The following is a 20720-nucleotide window of genomic DNA, read 5'->3' as shown; positions in this document are numbered from 1 at the left end:
GAGCCAGTCTTTCAACATGGATCCCAAGTGGCTAACCAGTCCTAAATTTAAAATAGAGTCCAGTGACCATTGGCTGACTACAGGTCACACACCTACTCTGAATTCTGCCAAAACCAATACCTCTGTTCCACCTTGATACTTCCAGAGCTCACCTGAACCAACCAATGTTGATGCAAGCTCAGTTGTATCAACAAACAGGGCTCGGCTGTATCAACCAATCAGAGCTCAGCTCTGTTAACCAGTCAGAACTAAGCAAATTTGACTCTTTCATTTGCAGAAACAGACCTTATTAGGAACCTGGACAGGAGCTTTCACTGTGAAATCCAAAGCCTCCCTTTGTTCTCTGGAATGCATCTTCATTTTACACTGAAGGCTGTGTCCCCCCAGTTTGTAAACTGTTCACTGCAATAAAGTCTCTTTCTTTCAGATTCCTTTTCAGATAACTTTTGTTCACACTAACAGTGTAGCCTCAAAATCTATAGAAAACTGATACAAAAGGAAAAGAAAGTTAGATAGCAACATAGTGGAGATTTTGAGATTCCTTTCACAGATTTGATAGATCCATAGTTGATAGATTAAGCAGGAATCAGTAGTTATATAGACAAAAAATCGTAATTACATAGACAATTGAGACAACATAATTAACAAGCTTGAACAAAGAGACATATATAGAACGCTGAGAATTAAAGAATACACATGTTCTCAAGCATAAATAGATTTTTAAAAAGAAATCATGAGATGCAGTTGTCATGCACCTGTAGTTCTAGCTACTTGGAAAGCTGAAGCAGGAGGACTGCTTGAGCCCAGGAGTTAAAGGGCCATCGTGTGCTATGCTTTTGCCTCTGAATAGTGACTGCACTCCAGCCTGGGAAACATAGCGAGATCCTGTCTCTAAAAACTTTCTTAATTAAAAAATTTCAAATTAATAAATTGACCACATAGTGTGCTCCCAACCATGTCCTAACAAATGCCAAAGAATTAACATTCTATAGACCACATCACAGTAAAATTAAAAGCCAGAAGCAACAACAACAACACATTTAATATATCTGGAAATTTTAACAAATACTTCTAAACAACCGAAGAGTAAAGAAGAAATAAGATTTTAGAACAAAATCATAATGCAAACACTAAATACCAAATCTGGGAGTCAACCAATGATGTGTTGGTAAATGTATTCCAATAGGTTCCTCAGGCTGGTGTGTATATTTGGAGGGAAAGGAGGATGGGAAAGAACTATTATAATTGCAGCCTTTGTCAATATCCAGTGTAAATATCCCACATAGTCTATTTCAAGCTACCAATGTGAAGTGTGGAGTTGGGAAGGCTACACACAATAGATTCCCACAAGCCAATATGAACTACAGTTGGCTCCAGCACACCACTGCAAATAATTAAAATATATCTTTAAATGCACACATTAGACAAAGAAGGAAAGTTGAAAATGACAATACTCAGTATCTAAATCAAAGGTTAACAAAAGAATAGCAGAGTAAACCCTAAGGAATTAGAAGAAATGAAATAATAAAGATAAGAGCAAAAATTAATAGCATTAAACCAAAGACTCAGTCATGAAAATAAACAAAAGAAAAATGGTTCTTTTAGAAGACAAACTTGATGGACCAATATCTGCTCACTTGAACAAAACAAGAGTAATTTAAATAAAAATAAATAATATTCTTAATAGAAAGGACAAGACATACTAGGAATGTAGTAGAAAATTAATAGATAAATGTCATAAACAATTTAATGCCAATAAATTTAAAAGCTTACATTATAAAGGTAATTTTCTGGAAAAATATAACACAACTGGCTCAAAAAGAAATATAAAATGTGAACATACATATTACCATCAAAGAAAATAATCCAGGCCACCTCCCCGCTGCTGCTGTGTTTTCTAAATACACACACAAAAACAATCTCCAAGCCTGGTTGGTTTTACAGGTAACTTCTGCCTTCAAGAAATGGATCATTTCAATATTGTAAAATTGCTTCAGGAGAATAGAAAAAGGAAGAAAGCTATCCAGCTCATTTTATGAGGCCATTAACTCTTGAAACAAAATGAAAAAGAAAGTCTGTAGGCTAATTTCATACCTGAACAAAGTGACAAACATACAAATATTTTATTTTATGTATTTTTAATTTTAACTTTTAACATGCAGGGGTACACATGCAGATTTGTTACATGGGTATATTGTGTGGTGCTGAGACTTGGGTACAACTGAGCCCATCACCCAGGTGGTGAGCATAGTACTCAATAGGGAGTTTTTCAAGCCTTGCCCTCCTCCTTTCTTCTCCCCTCTTGTAGTACCATTGTGTATTGTTTCCATTTTTATACCCATAAGTAACATATTTTTAAAATCTAGCTATATAATTTCTTAAACCATTACTAATTAAGATTTATTCAAGTATGTAAAACTGCCTTGGGAGATCTATCAATATAAATTATTGCTTTACCAGATTAAAGGAGAAAAACTGGTTTCTTTAATAAATGCAGAAAAGGTATTTAATGGAATTTAACAAACACTCTTCATGAAACCAAAATATCCCCCCAAATAAACAAATTATTTTAAACAGATTAGGAATAGATGGGAACTTCCTTAATTTAATAAAGGATTCTTTCAAAAACCTATTGCAGACGAGGTGTGATGGCTTACGCCTGTAATCCCAGTACTTTAAGGGGGCCAAGGTGGGAGGATTACTTGAAGCCAGGAGTTGGAGACCAGCCTGGACAACATAAAGAGAGACACCTCGTCTCTTAAAAAAAAATTAAATAAATAAATACAAATAAATATTTTAAAACTATTACAAATATCAAACTAATTATGTCAAAAACATAAGAACACCCCTCGTTCTACTTTCAATGTTATACTGTGGGTTCTAATCATCGTAACACAAAAATAAAAGAAAAAGTTAAAATATTTAAATGTTTATAGCAGCCTTATTCATAATAGCTCAAAACCTCTAAACAACCAAAATGTCTATTAACAAGCGAATCAGTAAACACACAGAGTTATTCCACACCATGGAATACTATTCAGTCATAAAAGAAAGAATGGGTCTACTCAGGAGGCTGAGGCAGGAGAATTGCGTGAACCTGGAAGGCAAAGGTTGCAGTGAGCCGAGATCGCGCCACTGCACTCCAGCCTGGGCGACAGAACAAGACTCCGTCTCAAAAAAAAAAAAAAAAAAAAAAAAATGGGTTGCTAATACAGGCAACAATATAAATGAAATCTTAAAAGGGCATTACGGCATGCAAAAGCAACCAGTCTCAAAATAATATATACTTTATTATTCTATTTATATAAAGAGCAAGGACAGGAAAAACCAGTTGATCGGTAACAAAAAAATGTTGTTGGTTGCTTAGAGTTGGGAGATGGGAAGGGATGGCAAGGAAACACAAGGTGACTGAAGTATTCTATATTTTGATTGTGGGTGTTAATTACATAAGGGTATATAATTATCAAAGCTAACTAAAATAAATAATTAACATCTGTGTATTTTATTGTATGGCAATGATAGTCAATCTTTAAAAAGCACAATAGACACAAAAGGCAAAAGATTAAGAAAAAGCGGAAACATAATTAATAGATTACATGTGTATACATAGAATATGCAAGAGAATTAATGATTAAATACTAATACTAATAAATTTCAGTAGGCTTGCTAGAAATCAATATACAAAAATCAAATTATTTTTTAAGTGTATTTTTAAAGGATATTATTAACCACAGCATTAAAAGCTCTAAGATACCCATAAATAAATCTAATAAGTGATATGTAAGATTGTTATTGAGAAAGCAACAAAACTTTATTGAAGAAAGAGAGAAAGAATGTACTATATTCATGGATGGGTGGGTTCAGTACTTTAAAGATGACAATTTTGGGCCAGGCGCGGTGGCTCACGCCTGTAATCAGAGCACTTTGGGATGCCAAGGCAGGCGGATCACGAGGTCAGGAGACTGAGACCATCCTGGCTAACATGGTGAAACCCTGCCTCTACTAAAAATACAGAAAATTAGCCGGGCGTGGTGGCGGGCGCCTGTAGTCCCAGCTATTCGGGAGGCTGAGGCAGGAGAATGGCGTGAACCTGGGAGGCGGAGCTTGCAGTGAGCTGAGATTGCACCACTGCACTCCAGCCTGGGCGACAGAGCCAGACTCTGTCTGAAAAAAAAAAAAAATTTTTTTTCCCAAATTTACCTATAAATCCAATACAATTTCAATAAAAATTTCAGTAGAACTTGACAAGATTTTTTTTTTTTTTTTTTTTTTTTTTTTTTTTTTTGTTGAGACAGAGTCAAAGAACTCACTGCTTTGTCGCCCAGCCTGACAAGATGATTCCTCCCGGGTTAAATGCTGGGACTACGAAAGAGGTTTTTGTATTTTTTTTAGTAGAGACGGGGTTTCACCGTGTTAGCCAGGATGGTCATCTCCTGACCTTGAATACAGGCTTGAGCCACCGCGACAAGATTTCTTAAATGTGGAGGAGACAATTGTGGAGAAGGAGGCAGAGAAGAAGGAAAAGAAAAAAAGCGAGGTGGTTAGCCTTTTGAATATTGATACTACATTATCATGTAAAACTACACTAAACAATGTGATATTGCCACAGGGAATAGACAGTGTAGGAATAAAACCACTTAGATATGTAAATTTGGAATATGACAGAGATAACATCACAAATCACTGGGCAAAGAATGAGACTATTTATTAAATGATGCTGAGACATCACCTTATAGAAAAAGATAGGTCCAACTATTTATATAAAAGAGGGTAAAACTGGGTACTACTTCATAGCATACACAAAGTCGCCTAAATGTGAAAAGCTAAATTAAAAAAAAAATGTATAGAATACCTTGATGACATCTGAGTACTGCCATATTACTTATAATGCTAAAAGCATAAACCATATTGAGAAAAGAAAGTATTGAGAATGTAACTACATTAAACTAAATACTTCCATGTATCAAGATGACAACAAAAAGAAGGTCAATAGCTACCCTGGGAAGGTGTTTACAACCTATGTAACTGACTATATTGGCAGAATGTCATAGAATTCTTTTAAAATCAGACAACATGAAAATCCAAGAAAAAAAAAAGCATAAATAGATAATAAACATATGAAAAGATGCTCTTACCTCTCTATTAATCAAAGAAAAGTCCAAATGAGAATAATAATGAAATACCACCTCATACCAATAAGATTGGCAAAAATCAGTGAACCCAATGATATGAAGAATGGATGGAGTTAGTGAGTAATGGAAAACCTTATACAGTGCTGGCAGGACTGCAAGTTGGTACAATTACTTTAAAGAGCAATTTTGGAATAACTAAAAACAAAATGTTAATATGAGTAACCTATCAAGCAGAAATTTGACTTCTAGATGTTTACCAGAGAGTAAGTGCACAAGGAGGTACATTCAAGACGATTCATTGAAACATTGTTCATAATAGTAAAATAACTGGAAAAAGACCCCACAAATGTTATAAAATTATGTACTTTTTTAAAAAAAGACAAATCATTTTTATGGATGCATACATGTTTTGAGAAAGTATATAATGATACACAGCAATATCCATATAGCAGTGGGATATGGCAAAGGGCTCCAGGGCCAGATTGCCTGGCACACCAGCTGTGTGGCCTTGGACAAGCTGCTTAACCAATTTTTTCTCAACCTCTCATCTATAAAATGAGGGATAATAATAGTATCTATGTCATATGTCTGCAGTGGGCATTTAAGGAGTTAATGTATGTAAAGTGCTTAGAATACTGCCTGGCATATAGTAAATTTGCGGTTTTTATTACCATCATTATCATCATCATTGCTGCTGTCATCAACATCATCATCAAGACAATGGTTACCTCTGGGAAGTAAGGGGGAAGGATAGAGAGAAATCTACAGCTTTATGTATAAGTAAATATGCCTACATATTAACATATATTAAATTCGAGTTTAATATGAATACATTGTCGGGTGTATTTTAGTATATGGCTGTTGATGTCATATAACTTGGTTTTTGCTGTGTGTTTCAGATTGTTCATATATTAAAAGTGTTTTTTATGTAAAAACATGACTATTCTGTGAAATATTACAGAAAAATGTTTAAACTCTATTGTGGATTGAGTGACCATAAGATGAAGGTATTCTAGGAACATGTTTTTGGGCAAATGCTTGACAGCTAGCTAGCAACAAGCACGTTACAATTGCAAGTTACAAGTTAATATTTGAAAAAAGAAAAACCAGAGAAGTTAAAAGTATTTCTTTTTAGGCACATCTGAGATCCAAAGTAGCAGGAAAAAAGGAGAGAAATACAGTTTCTAGGGAGGACTTAAACACACAGGACCTGGAGATGCCACAGAAATACTGTTGGTTGATGTAAGTATTAGAAAAATATATTCACTGAGAAAACTATTATAGTATCCTGTAGAACATTTGTTCATTTTTAAATGAATATTTATTGTTCTTGAATTATGTATACATTTATGTTTTCTGTTTGTCTTTTTGCCTGAGGCAGACTTCAGCTATATTTTAAAGAGGAACATAAAGAAAACTTTTATATTCTTTATGTGCATATACCATAATAAAGGCTTTTATGGCTATATTCCTAGAAAGACGATTCTCTGTCTTGGTGCTTTCAGTGGCAAGTGACAATAACCATCGACACCTCTCTTAAACAATAGAGCTTCATTGTTTGCAAACCTAAGGAGTCTGGGGGGAAGCCGTGCTAGGGTTGGTTCGGCTGCTCAACAACACCCACAAGACTCAGGCTTTTTCTGGCTGCTTATTTTGCCCTCCTCTGTGTTGGGATGTTTTGCCCAAGGTCATGAGATCGCTGCAGCAACGCTAAGCATCATGTCTTCCCACAGCCAAGTTCAAAGGCAGAAAGCAAATGGGGTAGCAGAACTCTTGCTCACCTCCTGTTTTATCAGACAGGAGAATCTTTCCCAGATGCCACTCAAGAGAATTTCTCTTCCACCACCTTGGTGACCAGAACTGAGTCACAAGGACATCCCTAAATTGTTCACTGGCAAATGGAATTGGGATTGTCATGACTGTGTGAGGCTCATCACGAATTTGTCTCCTAGGACTGGAATCATACCCTTCTGGCCTATTGCCACCTATATCTGAACAAAACCAGGGTTGTATTACCAAGGAGGAAGAGCCACAAAGAGCAACATGGGCGAGTCTTACGGAATGGAAAAGGCAAAGGCGGAAAACAGAGAAAACTCAGAATCGTGTAGTACCTACTCAGTTTTCTCTAATGAGATATTTCACTTGTGGCAGACACTGTTGGCTGTTGGGAATTACCCAGCTCTTTCTTGACAGGAGTACTAGATTTGTTTATATATTGGGGGGCCAAGTGTTTTCCAAAGGACTCACCTAGTGGTGAATCTTAATTGCTCTGTACCCATTGTGGTAAGTCCATCCCTCTTGCCAGAGACTGCTTTACGAATGAGAAACAGAATGTGAAGCGAATTGGTGGAGCCTCTAGAATGGGGCAGGAGAGAGGAGACCCTCTCCGTGGTCATGGAGCATTGTGGTACAAGGGTGTCTTTACTGTCACTGCTGCTGCCATGGTGCAAGCCTGAGGGGTGCAGGGCTTTAGCCACCATAGTGAAAATGGGTCCTGGGTGATACTGTTGAGCTCCAGATTAATTAGCCATTTAACCACTCGACTCCCAAACTTCTTGAAGAAATAACCATTTCTCTTCTTGGCTTAGGCCATTTTTGTTTGATTTTTCTGTTGCTTGCAGTCGTCGAATCATCCTGATACCATACTCACACTGAAATGCATAAAGCAAGTAATTTAGTGAGAGATTTTGAAAATCTAGATAGATAAGGAGCTAACAGAACACATCTGGCTGCTTTAAACTGGTTTGAATCCACATGTTCAGAATAATCAAGTCCCACAATATTTAAAGGAAACCTTTTATTAAAGGTTTCCTATGTACAGTACTTTTCTGGATCCCATGATGAGGCAGAGACTGAGAGGGCATAGGGATACAAAAAAGTACAAAATGTATGATCCTTAAATACAAGAAGTTTATAATGCAGTTGAGGAGAACATTTGACAGTAAAAATCCTAAATCAGATATCAGTTTTAAGGTGGTCCCATTATTTTCAAGGATGGCACCTATTATCAATCAAGCAATAAATTGTACTATCATATCATAATGTATCAAATGTTAGAATCCCTCACCACACAAAAATCACTGGGTCCTAAAGTATATAAGACAAATCTTTAAATTCATAAGATCGGTCCTTCTTTTGAAATAGCTGCTGACATCTGAACAGATTTACTTTACCCCTAAGCAAACTGAAAATTCATAAAGACACAAGTCCAATTTTTCACTGAAGCATTTTGCCATTTATGAACCATCATAGACTCATTAATTTAGTAGAGTCTAAATTAATGAGACTTCACTGTACTTGCATTTGAGTATGGTGATTTCCAGTTGGATGGTTTATCTTTAAATTTGTGGATGAAAATAAAGCTAACAGAGATGGCAGAGAGCAGGTTGACCTGCTCACACTTGATGTATACGTTTTGGTATTTGTGGAGAAAGTGCCCAAGGCAAGAAAGACTCTAAGTAGTGATGGGTGCATTCTGCCTTCCTGGATACCCTGAGGTAGATGAAGAGTGCTGAGCCTTGGCAGGAAGGCAGCAACCCAGATATGAAATACTTTGGTTCTGAATGTGTCTACCAGAGCATATATTTATTAAAATTCCATTCTAGACCATAAAGCAAATGAATCAATAAATAAAGCAGTAGCTCCCACTAGCTAAGTCAGGTTTGTTTTGTATTTTGTTGTAGTGACTTCTAAATAGACTTTTGTTGTAATGTGAGTGATTTAGCAGCCCTGGCTTTATTTTTATTTTACAATATTTAATTGCCAAGATATCGTATATATTCAAGGTGTACAATGTGATGATTTGATATGCATACACATTGTGTGCTGACTACCACAAGTTAATTAACACATCCATTGCCACTCATAGTTACGTGTGTGTATATGAGAGAGAGAAAGAGACAGAGATGAGGACACTTAAAATCTGTTCACTTATCAATCTTCATGTAAACAATACAGTATTATTAACTATAATCACCAAGCTATACATTAGATCCCCAGAGCTTACTCATCTTATAACTGAAAGTTTGTATTCTTTGAGCATTTCCCCATTTCTCCTACTCTCCAGCATCAAGGGATGAGAGGGTGTTTCAATTTCTACAACATTCTCTTCATCAGAACGATTGCTGTCTCTATTAGTCCATTCTTGCATTGCTATATAGAAATAATGAGACTGGCCTGGGCGCGGTGGCTCATGCGTATAATCCCAGCACTTTGGGAAGTCAAGGCAGGCAGATCGCGCGGTCAAGAGATCGAGATCATCTTGGCCAACATGGTGAAATCCTGTCTCTACTAAAAATACAAAAATTAGCTGGGCGTGGTGACACGTGCCCGTAGTCCCAGCTACTCAGGAGGCCAAGGCAGGAGAATCGCTTGAACTCGAGAGGTGGAGGTTGCAGTGAGCCGAGATGGCACCATTGCACTCCAGCAAAAAAAAAAAAAGAAAAGAAAAGAAATACCTGAGACTGGGTAATTTATAAAGAAAAGAGGTTTCGCTGGCTCACGGTTCTTCAAGTTGTGCAGGAGGCATAGCAGCTTCTGCTTCTGGGGAGGGGCCGCTCAGGAAGTTTCTAATCGTGGCAGAAGGCAAAGTGGGAGCGAGGCACTTCACAGGGCTGGAGAAGGAGGAAGAGAGAGAGTGGGAAGATGCCACACACTCTTAAACAACCAGATCTCAGGATAACTCACTCACTCACTGTCAGTGAGAACTGTACGGAGCGGCCAGTGGTAAACCATTCATGAGAAACTGCCCGCATGATCCAGCCACCTTCCATCAGGCTCCACCTCCAACGCTGAGCTTACAATTGAACATGAGATTTGGGTGGGGACAGGGATCCAAACAATATCACTGTAAGGGGTATCTGCCCTCCATTTCTCATGGAATCCTGCAATCTTGGAGGAGAGCATTACTCCGTTGATTGTTAAAGGAGCCTGTTTTAGCGTCAAGGTCATGAAAGACAAGAAAGGAAGCTCTCCCATACTGGAGGTGACTGAAGAGGTGTGACAACTTAGTACAATGTGGTGTATCCTGGATTGAATCCTAGAGTAGAAAAAGGACAGTAATGGAAAAACTGAGAAACCCCAAATAAACTCTACAGTTCAGTTCATAGTATTACACCATGTTAATTTCTTAGTCTGGATTAATGTATCAAGGCTACATAATACGCAACCGTAGGATGCAGAGCCTACAAAAACACTCTGAATAGCTTCACAGTACATTTTTATTTTTTTAGGCGTTTAAATTTACCGCATCGGCCTAAATTAAACTTTTTAAAAGTAAAACACTTTTAATAAATTATCTTCTGTGCGACAGAAGAGACAACATGTTTTTCTCCAGAGAAACTGATGATGTTTGCAGAGTGATTGGGTACAGAACCTACTTTGAGGAAATTCAGGCAAGTTGCTTGACTTTATTTCAAGGTAAATATAATGACCACTATATAGGCTATATGGACATAGCTCATTTTCTCAGGTGAGATTTATGCAAGTGAGGAAAAGGTTAAAGTATACACTGGCAAGGCTGCTACTCATTACCCGCTTGTCAGTTTGTTTACCAGCTGTGTTCTGAGAAAGAACTAGGGTTCTGGGAAGTTAAGAGGCAGGCCAAGGAGGTTATTGGGAAGTGAGAGTGTGGACCGTGGGTTTCCAGCCTTGCGTGTATAACAGCTGTCCTTCAACCTGTACTTTGGAGATATTTTCTGCGTAAGATTTCATTTGGTCAAAATGTTGCATTGCATGGATTTGTCCATGGAGGGGTTCAGAGGTTCTCTTTTGTATTTTTAAACTATTCTTATGGAAAATGTCAAATATCAACAAAAAATAGAGAAATTAGTTGAGTGAATCCTCATGTACTGATCAACCAGCTTCAATAACAATCAACTCGTGGCCATTCTAGTTTCATCTATACCATAATCACTCCCCCAGCAACAGCTCTCATGTGATTATTTTGCAGTAAATCCCAGACATTACATCATTTTATCTGTAAATATTTCTTTATGTATCTTTAAGTGATATCATTTTTGTAAAAAACATAACCACAATATCCTTATCATACCTTAAAAAATGAAAAATAATGCCTCATCAAATTTAAATTTCCGTAGTTACTCATAAGATTTTTTTTTTATAGTTTGTTTAAACAAGATCCATGCCTTGCTTTTGGTTTTTATGTCTCTTAATTGTCATATAATCTAAAGGTCCTGCCTTTTGCAATGGTTTGTTCATTCTGCAGAGCTTTCCAGTTTCTGGGTTTTGCTGATTAGGTCCTTGTGGTATCATTTAACACATTCTTCTGTCTCTAGGCTTTTCTTCTGCTGACTGTTCTGTAAACATTCTTTTCCATGCTGGTCTCTGTTCTGGCACCAGTGGTGATCTCATTCACTGCCACGGCTTTATTCCAGCCCACTTGAGATATGCACACCCAACTGCTGGGTAGAAACCACCACTTAAGTAGCCCACGGTCACCTCCAATTTCAAAAAGTCTGTCTAAAACAGACGGCAGTCTTCTCTCCCTTCATCTACCAGACTTCATCCCTGCAGTGTTCCTTCTCCTCAGTGAATGGAACCACATTCTGCACCAAGGCCATGCCAGGAACATGGGCTCCACCTATGACTCCTTTCTCTTCTGCACCCCCTACATCCAATCCATTCCAGTCCCTGTTAATTCTCCCAGAACCATCTAACCCGTCCACTTCTCTCCATGTCCAAGGCCAGCAATCTTGTTGATGCCACTAGTATCTCTAATCCTGGATTGTTTTAGCAGCATCCTAACTAGTTTTCCTGTCACAATTCCTGCCTTATTTTAAATTATTTTTCCATTCTGCAAGTAGAATGGTCTCTTGAAAATAAACCTGATTGGGTTGGGCATGGTGGTTCATGCCTGTAATCCCAGCACTTTGGGAGGGCAAGGCGAGTGGGTCACCTGAGGTCAGGAGTTCGAGACCAGTCTGGCCAACATGGTGAAACCCCATGTCTACTAAAAATACAAAAACTAGCCAGGCGTGGTGGTGGGCACTGGTAATCCAGCTACTCGGGAGGCTGAGGCAGGAGAATCGCTTGAACCCGGGAGGTGGAGGTTGCAGTGAGCCGAGATTCTGCCATTGCACTCCAGCCAGGGCAACAAAGTGAGACTCCATCTCAAAAAAAAAAAAAAAAAAAAATCTGATCATGTTGCTCTCCTATTTAGAACCCTTCAATGGCTCTCTATTGCTCTGAGAATAAAAGCTAAATTGTTAAACACAGAAAGCCCTTTAGAATCTGAACCCTGCTTACTTTTCCAAATTTATTTCTCCCTTCCTTTTCCCCTACCTTCTATCCTGCACTCCAGTCATGAGAGACTCCTCCTGTATCTCCAGATGTGCCTCCAAGCTCTCATGCCTTTCTCCATTACCCTCATTCCTTTCCCCCCTCACTTGCTTAAACCCTACTTGAGTGTGGACTTCTTCTGTGATGTGCCTTCGGATCCCCTCAGTGTAACCACCCAAGGACTGTTTTAGTTATTCCTCCAGTATGTTCTCATACACCTGGATTTAGCCCTAATCATAGCACTGCTTGTATCCCACTGCTTGTATGTGTATGTGGCAGTGCTTACTATGTGCCAGGTTTTGGTTAGGACCTGGGTATAGGCAAAGAACATAACATGCTTCCAACCCTTAAGGAGACTACTGTGTAGCATTTAATTAATGAATTGGCTGAATTGATGAAGAAATGTGATGGTTGATTTTACGTGTCAACTTGACTGGGTTAGGGATACCTAGATAACTAGTAAAAATATTATTCTTGGGTGTGTCTGTGAGGTTGCTTCTAGAAGACATGAGCATTTGAATCCTCGGACTGAGTAAAGCAGACTGCCCTCACCAATGTGGGTGGGCATCATTCAATCCATTGAGGGGCTGGATAGAATAATACAGTGGAGGAGTAAAGCATTCGCTTTCTCCTGTAGAGAAAAGCGATGTCTTTTGTAGAGCTGGGACGTCTATCTTCTCCTGCCCGTGGACATCAGAGCTCCAAGTTCTTGGAACTTTGAACTCTGGAACTTACACCACTGCCCCTCACCTCCTTCTCAGGCCTTTGATCTCAGACTGAAAATTACAGAATTGGCTTCCCTGGTTCTCTGGGCTTTGAACTCAAGACTAATTTACATAATTGGCTTTCCTGGGTCTCCAACTTGCAGATGATATACCATGGGACTTCGTGGCTTCCATAATCTTATGAGCCAATTTCCCTAATAAAGCTATTCTTATATATCTCTCTACATAGGTATCCTATTGGTTCTGTTTCTCTGGAGAAACCAGACTAATACAAAGAGTAAATGAATAAATGGATGGTTCAATCAATCAACAAGTGAAAATGCTCATGTAAATGCAACCTAGGTCTGAATAGATTAAAGGTAAACAAGATAATCCTGATTTTCAAAAACTTCTATCAGGACAGGCATAGTGGTTCAGCCTGTAATGCCAGTACTTTGGCAGGCCGAGGTGGGCAGATCACCTGAGATCAGGAGTTCAAGACCAACCTGGCCAACATGGTGAAATCCCGTCTCTACTAAAAATACAAAAATTAGCTGGGTGTGGTGGTGTGTGCCTGTAATCCCAGCTACTCGGGAGGCTGAGGCAGGAGAATTGCTTGAACCTGGGATACAGAGGTTGCAGTGAGCCGAGATCACGCCATTGCAGTCCAGCCTGGGGCACAAAGGTGAAACTCTATCTCAGAAAAAAAAAAAAAGCTCTTATCAGCAGAAGTCCTTTTGTCTTTTAATAGAAATTACTCAGGTTCATTCAATAACAAATCCATTATTCACTTAATTTTGCTTGACAGGGCTTTCTTAAATGTGGCAAAACAAATTTATATTTGAAACATTTCCCACATAAAAGTGAAGTCATAATACAGCACATAAAACTTTGTGATAAAGCTATTGGTTAACAAGCTTCTAATATTTAGTACCTCCTTTGTAAGTACAGGAGATAAAGATTTTTGAAGACATTCTGGAAACAATTTCAGTAAAAAGTTAGATACAATATTGTATATTTTTTCTTCCAAAATACTAAAGTGTATAATAGTCCCCCTTTTTTGTAAGATACACTATTAATATGAAGCTTCCATGACTATTTATGACATGTATCTTTGTATCAAAGAAAGCCTGCTGTGACTCTTTTTGAAAGTATTGGTTGGTACACATTTAAAAAAATATAGGCCAGGCATGATGGCTCAAACCTGTAATCCCAGCACTTTGGGAGGCCAGGGTGGGCAGGTCTCTTTTTTTTTTTTTTTTTTTTGAGATGGAGTTTCGCTCTTGTTGCCCAGACAGGAGGGCAATGGCACAATCTCGGCTCACTGTAACCTCCGCCTCCCGGGTTGAAGTGATCCTCCTGCCTCAGCCTCCCGAGTAGCTGGGATTACAGGCGAAACCACCACGCCCAGCTAATTTTGTATTTTTAGTAGAGCTGGAGTTTCTCCATGTTGGTTAGGCTGGTCTCGAACTCCTCGCCTCAGGTGATCCACCCGCCTCGGCCCCCCAAAGTGCTGGGATTACAGGCATAAACCACCGCACCCGGCCGGGCAGAATTCTTGAGTCCTGGAGTTCCAGACCAGATTGGTCAACATGGCAAAACTCCGTCTCTACAAAAAAATTCCCTAATAAATCTCTTCCTGTATCTCTCTCTGTATATATATCCTATTGGCTCTGTTTCTCTGGAGAACCCAGACTAATACGAGGAGTAAATGAATAAAAGAAAAAATAAATGAATCAATCAATGTAAATGCAACCTAGGTTTGAATAGACTAGGTTGCATTTAACCAGGCATGGTGGCACACACCTGTCATCCCAACTTCTTGGGAGGCTGAGATGGGAGGATCAGTTGAGCATGAGAGGTCAAGGTTGCAGTGAGCTATGGTCATGCCGTTGCACTCCAGCCTGGGTGACACTGCAAGATCCTGTCTCAAAAAAAAAAAAAAAAAAAAAAAAAAAAATTTAGTTCCTAAAACAAGTCCATACTGCTAATATTTGTACTATTCTCTTTTAACAGATGGGCTTGGGTCCTCTTTTGATTTGTCAATAATGCAATAAAGAAATTCTGGTTGCCTTTATTGACATCCCTAAAGTAAGAGTCTTCCCACCAGCCCCTACCACGACCCCTCCCCTGCATTGTGGCCTCTCTGTGGCTCAATGTAATACAAGGGAGAGACCAGCACGGGCTGCAGACCTTAGAAAACAGCATTACATCATCATGATACAAGAAAGTGAGATGATGGTGTGATTTTTCAAACTCAGTTCCAAGGAATAAACATCAAAGAATTATGTAGGTTATTAAGTCTCATCAAGAAAAAGCATCCTTTGCTAGCTCCCTCCCAGGTCATTCCCCTTTCCTTACTTAAAATGCATATTCCATAAAATTACTATCGGGAGAACTAGGAGAAGCAAAGCTGCAAACTCTCCACGAAGCCCCAGTTTCTGATGGCGTATCCATAAGAAATTCCATTAAGGATGTCAGAGGCCCTCAATGTGTACTGGCGAGTCAGCACTTGAAAACCAACATCTAAGCAAAGTTCTTCCAGATTCTCAGCTTGAGCAATAACAAGAATAGCTATAAGCAGCCGAGCAAAGTTTAGCATCACGGGGAAAAACCTACACAGCAAATAAGAAAAGGTAAAGCAAGCTTGTTCTCATTAATTAGTCTTAGCCAAATAAAGAGTAGAGGACTCTAAAATATGAGTTGGGTTGAAATCTTAATTCAATGATTCTCATTGTACCTAAGGTAATAAATTTACGTTGGAATACAGCTTAATCCACATCCTATTAATTATGATATGTAATTTTGAAATTGCCATTACTTTCTAATCCTTGCCCTGGGTTATTTAGGAAAATTTTGAATTGCCAGGTACCCTTAATTTTTATGTTTGTATACTTGTGTCAAAACTTTCAAGTTTTATTGCATTTCTTGCTGGCATAATTTCTTAGTTTAGCATTTTATTGACTTTTTGTGAATTCTAATATGAATATGTGTAAATGTTTTATTATATGTAGTCTCTTACAAGAATTAGTTTATGTTGTTTCTTGACCATGGTAACGATGATTATTTAAATTTTAGGTATTTTTTCCTGCTTACAAGATCCATCACCATTTCTTTTATGCAGTGTTTTTATATTCCTGAATTCTCAGCTGTATTTTTAGTGAGCAGGAAGTTTTCAGATAATTTTTTTCAGAATTGACATATATGGGCATATTTTCTGAATCCCAGAGTGAATCTATGAATGTCTCTGGTTACATTTTTACATAAAACAATACTGGCGTAATATAAAATACTTGGATCATATTCTTTCCAGCAAAATTATATTGAAATCGTTTCCTTTTTCAGGCATTTATTTTTGTGGTGAAAAAAAAGCCTATCTATTTTTTTCATTATCTTCAAATTCAGTTATTTTTATTAAGTTTTTCTGATGCTAATTTTTATTTTATTTAAATATGTAAGTCCTTCTCCTGTTAAAAGAAAATTATGTGTTAAGTTCTTCCATTATTGCTTCTCTTTGCCCTCTTGGTTTTTCCACCTGGAAATACTTTTTTTGTGTATATGAAGTCTCCTGATTTTCTCTTCAGGCAATCCCTTTTCCATATATACATACGCGTGTGTGTGTGTGTGTGTACATGTATATACACATATATATACACAAATATGTATACATGTATTTAAACTAATAGACTTTTCTTTTCATTTTTAGCCATTTTAGATTTACAGGAAAAAAAAGAGTGAAAAGTGCAGAGAGTTCTCATATGTCCCCCTTTTCCTCCTTTCAATTTTCCCTAATATTAACATCTGGTGTTAGTATGGCACATTTGTTACAATCAATAAACCAATATCAATACATTAATATTATCAACTACAGTTTATAGTTTACCTTAGGGTTCACTCTGTGTTATATTTTCTGTGAGTCTTAAATGTATAAGGACATATCCATCATTGCAGTAACCTACAGAATAAGAGTTTCAATGTCTTAAAGATTCTCTATGCCCTACTTCTGCATTCCTCTCTTCTACCTCAAACCCCAAGCAACCACTGATCTTGCTGTCTCCATAATTTTACTTTTTTTAGAATGTCATATACTTGGATTCATGTTGGTGACTTTGTCAGGCTCACTTCTTTCACTTAGCAATATGGATTTATTTCCTGTATGCCTTTTCATAGCTCTATTAATTATGTCTTTTTGTTGCTAATTCCATTTTATGCATATATCACAGTTTGTTTATCCATTCATCTATTTAAGGACATCTTGGTTGCTCCCAGATTATGGCAATTGTGGATAAAGTCGCTATAAACATTTGTGTGCAGGTTTTTGTGTGGACCTAAGTTTTTAACTCATTTGGGTAACTATTAAGGAGCGTGATTGCTGGATCATATGGTAAAAAGTATGTTTAGTTTTATTGGAAACTGTCCAATTTTCTTCCAAAGTGATTGTACCATTTTGGCTTTCCCACCAGCAATGAATGAGAGTTCCTGTTGCTCCACATTCTTGCCAGCATTTGGTGGTGTCAGTGTTTTGGATTTGGTCATTCTAATAGGCGTGTAGTGGTGTTGCATTGTTGTTTTAATTTGCAATTCCACAGTGACATATAATGTAGAACTTTTTATATGCTCTTTTGCCATCTGTATATTTTCTTTGGTGAGGTGTTTGTTCAGACCTTTTGTCCACTTTTTAAATTGGATTATTTGTTTTCTGATTGTTGAGCTTGAAGAGTTCTTTATATATATCCAATACCAGTCTTTGTATGATTTGTGTTTTGCAAAGATTTTCTCCTGTTGTGTGGCTTATCTTTCCATCCTTTTAACTGTCTTTTGCAGAGAAGAAGTCTTTAATTTTAATGAGGTCCAACTTACTTTTGTTTTCTTTTATGAATCATGTTTCTGGTGTTGTATCTAAAAAGTCATTCTCAAACTTAAGGTCACCTGCTTTTTCTCCTGTGTTTTATTCTCAGAGTTTTGTAGTTTTGTATTTTACACTCAAGTCTATGATCCTTTTTGAGTCAATTTTGTGAAAAGTGTAAGATGTGTGTCTAGGTTCACTTTTTTGCATGTTTATGTCCAGTTGTTCTAGCACCATTTCTTATATTTTTAGAATAATTTTCTCCAGTTATCCTGTCTCTGAGATCTGAAAGAACTTGTTGAACTTTTCCTCCCGCTCACTGATTTGACTTTCTGTATTCTCTAGTCCTATGTTTCCTAATTCTATTGACATTTTATTGATAGTTTCTAATTCAGTATTAGCTTTTTACCTGATTGTTTCCTTACCTCAGATTGTTTTGATGAATAAGCAACGACCTCTCCGATATGTTTTGAAAAAATGAACCAAAGGGTTTTGAATTTAAACTTTTATATATAAATTAAATGGACATTCATTCTGGTGAAAGAATCTGTTTACCTCTGTTGTTCTGCCACACATGTTAATAGCAATATATATGATATTTACTGTTCAAAGGTATTCCAGTTTGGAGAAGAAATTATATAATTAGTCTCTATAAAATGATAAAACTGAATTATTTTTCTGTATGGTTCGGCTGGGCCTTGTTCATATATGTGTCCCTACAGAGTTTTTATAGAGAAAAGAAATTGATAATTATTCTTTATTGTGGTACTCTGTGCCCTACACACAGCTCAATTCATTACAAACATGCTGTTTATTTAACCCTCCCAACAACTCTACGAGTGATAATTATCATTATCCGCATTTCACTGATGCAAAAACTGATGCCCAGAGTTTGAGAATGGGGTCGGGGAGAGTTCTGTGCTTTTCCTCTTTCTTTACTCTGCATGAGCCTGGAGGTAGGAAATCGTTGTTTCTTTCTCTTTGCTTCTCTGTTTTATTGGGTGGGTGGGTGGGATGTGGGGAGGTCAAAGGGAAAGTCCTTTGGCCCAGGCCGGCATCTGGCTCCCCATCCGTGGAATATCTGGGGTGGCAGTAGGGATAGAAAATGAGTGAGAGCAGAGGCAGATTCCCCTTTTTAAGAGGCTGAGGGCCAGGTGCAGTGGTTCACGCATGTAATCCCAGCACTTTGGGAGGCCAAGGCGGGTGGATTGCTTGAGCCCAGGGGTTTGAGACTAGCCTGGGCACAAGGCAAAACCCTGTCTCTACAAAAAATTAAAAAAAAAAAAAATAGGCAGGCATGATGGCACATACCTGTGGTCTCAGCTACCTGGGAGGCTGAGGTGGGAGGATCACTTAACCTGGGAGGTCAAGTCTGCAGTGAGCCATGATTGTGCCATAGCACTCCAGTCTGGGGAACGGAGAGAGACCTCTCTCTCTCTCTCCGCGCCCCCCCGCCACACACACACACACGAGGCTGAGGGTGACTCCTTCTATAGACAGAGTAGCCAGGCTAGAGACCTAGCAGCCTAGTAAAGCTACCAGCAAGCATACCCATTGGCTGAAATCCTGACTTTGAGAGCTGCCGACATTTTTAGGATTATGACATGGTGCAGGAAAAATGCAAAGCCCAAAACCTCGACCAAGCTGGAGAGATGGAACACACTGGACACACTGTTCGCCTGGACTTGTTAAACACTCATAGATTGAGAGACTGGATACAATGGCCACACCCCAGATACATGAACTTAACCAGAGACTGGCCCAGCCCATGCATATTTTAGACCCAGTGTTGAGCAAAATTAAGCCCTGAACACAGAGTCTCCCAGACACACAACAGGCCTGACACAGGATCTACTTTGTATACTCAGAGCAGTGTTGACACACCACCATCCCAGACCTGCTAGCCATCTAGTTCATGTTGACAACCCCAGACCCAGACTGCTTCCTGGCACCATAAGAGATCTTGCTCACTGGAACTAGAGTGGGGGAGATTGGAAAGGAGGCCAATTTGAGATTAGCTGGAGTCTCCAGCACAGTACCTTTGTCCCTTTTCCAGCCATATAAAACCCTGCTACTACAAATGTGGTCCATGGACCAAGAGACTTGGTATCACCCAGAAGTTTGTTAGAAATACAAAAACTTAGGCCCCACCTCTGACCTACAGAGTTAAAATTTGCATTTAATACGTTCCCCAAGGACTCGTACGCACTTTAAAGAATGAGAAACACTAACACAAATTCTTAAGTACGTTACCGGAAGTTTGAGCTGGGCATGATTTTTACAGGATCATGCAGGATTGTAGCCAAGCATCCATTGTCTGTGTAAAAACATGCTTGTTAACACATAAATGTCATGATGAACAGGTACTGTAACAAGTAGGGAGGGATAATTTATAGGTAGTGGTTTGAAAGCTTTATTTTCTTAATCTTCTAAAATACAAAACAGTATATTATATATAAAAGATAAGGATATCTACATACTCCTTTGAACCTAATCCAGTGCCAACCAGAATTTATAAAAAGCCATATATGCTACTGAGTTAGTTACAGGGATAAACGTTTGGCAGAATCTGCCTAGTCTCCCTCAAAATCTGGTATAATCACAGCCAGGTACTCACTCCTCACTCACTGGAGCTAATTGTAATTCCTGAGAAGATCGAGATTGTTAATTATGTTTACAATAAAATATATGAAAAACAAATGAAATACGCTACAACTTTATAAACAATTCCTAGAAGCT

The 20720-nt window shown here is 38.2% G+C and overlaps 1 protein-coding gene and 1 long non-coding RNA gene across 2 annotated transcripts in view; one reads left to right on the top strand and one right to left on the bottom strand.

The window, feature by feature from the left end:
- The window catches only part of LOC126939902 (protoheme IX farnesyltransferase, mitochondrial), a 558222-nt gene that overhangs the window by 375287 nt on the left and 162215 nt on the right, over positions 1 to 20720 (top strand). The gene's annotated exons all lie outside the window — the stretch shown is intronic.
- LOC126939903 (uncharacterized) overlaps positions 9629 to 20720 on the bottom strand; it is a 32674-nt gene continuing 21582 nt past the window's right edge. Inside the window, exons 2-3 of the long non-coding RNA XR_007720485.1 lie at positions 14942 to 15059; positions 9629 to 9745 (exon numbers count right to left, since the gene is read on the bottom strand). This is a non-coding gene — a long non-coding RNA (uncharacterized LOC126939903). The remainder of the gene's footprint in view (positions 9746 to 14941; positions 15060 to 20720) is intronic.

Source organism: Macaca thibetana, chromosome 16 (assembly GCF_024542745.1).
Source record: "Macaca thibetana thibetana isolate TM-01 chromosome 16, ASM2454274v1, whole genome shotgun sequence".
NCBI classification, from domain to species: domain Eukaryota; kingdom Metazoa; phylum Chordata; class Mammalia; order Primates; family Cercopithecidae; genus Macaca; species Macaca thibetana.
Note: the sequence above shows the minus strand (reverse complement) of the source record. Positions and strands in the feature narration are given on the sequence as shown.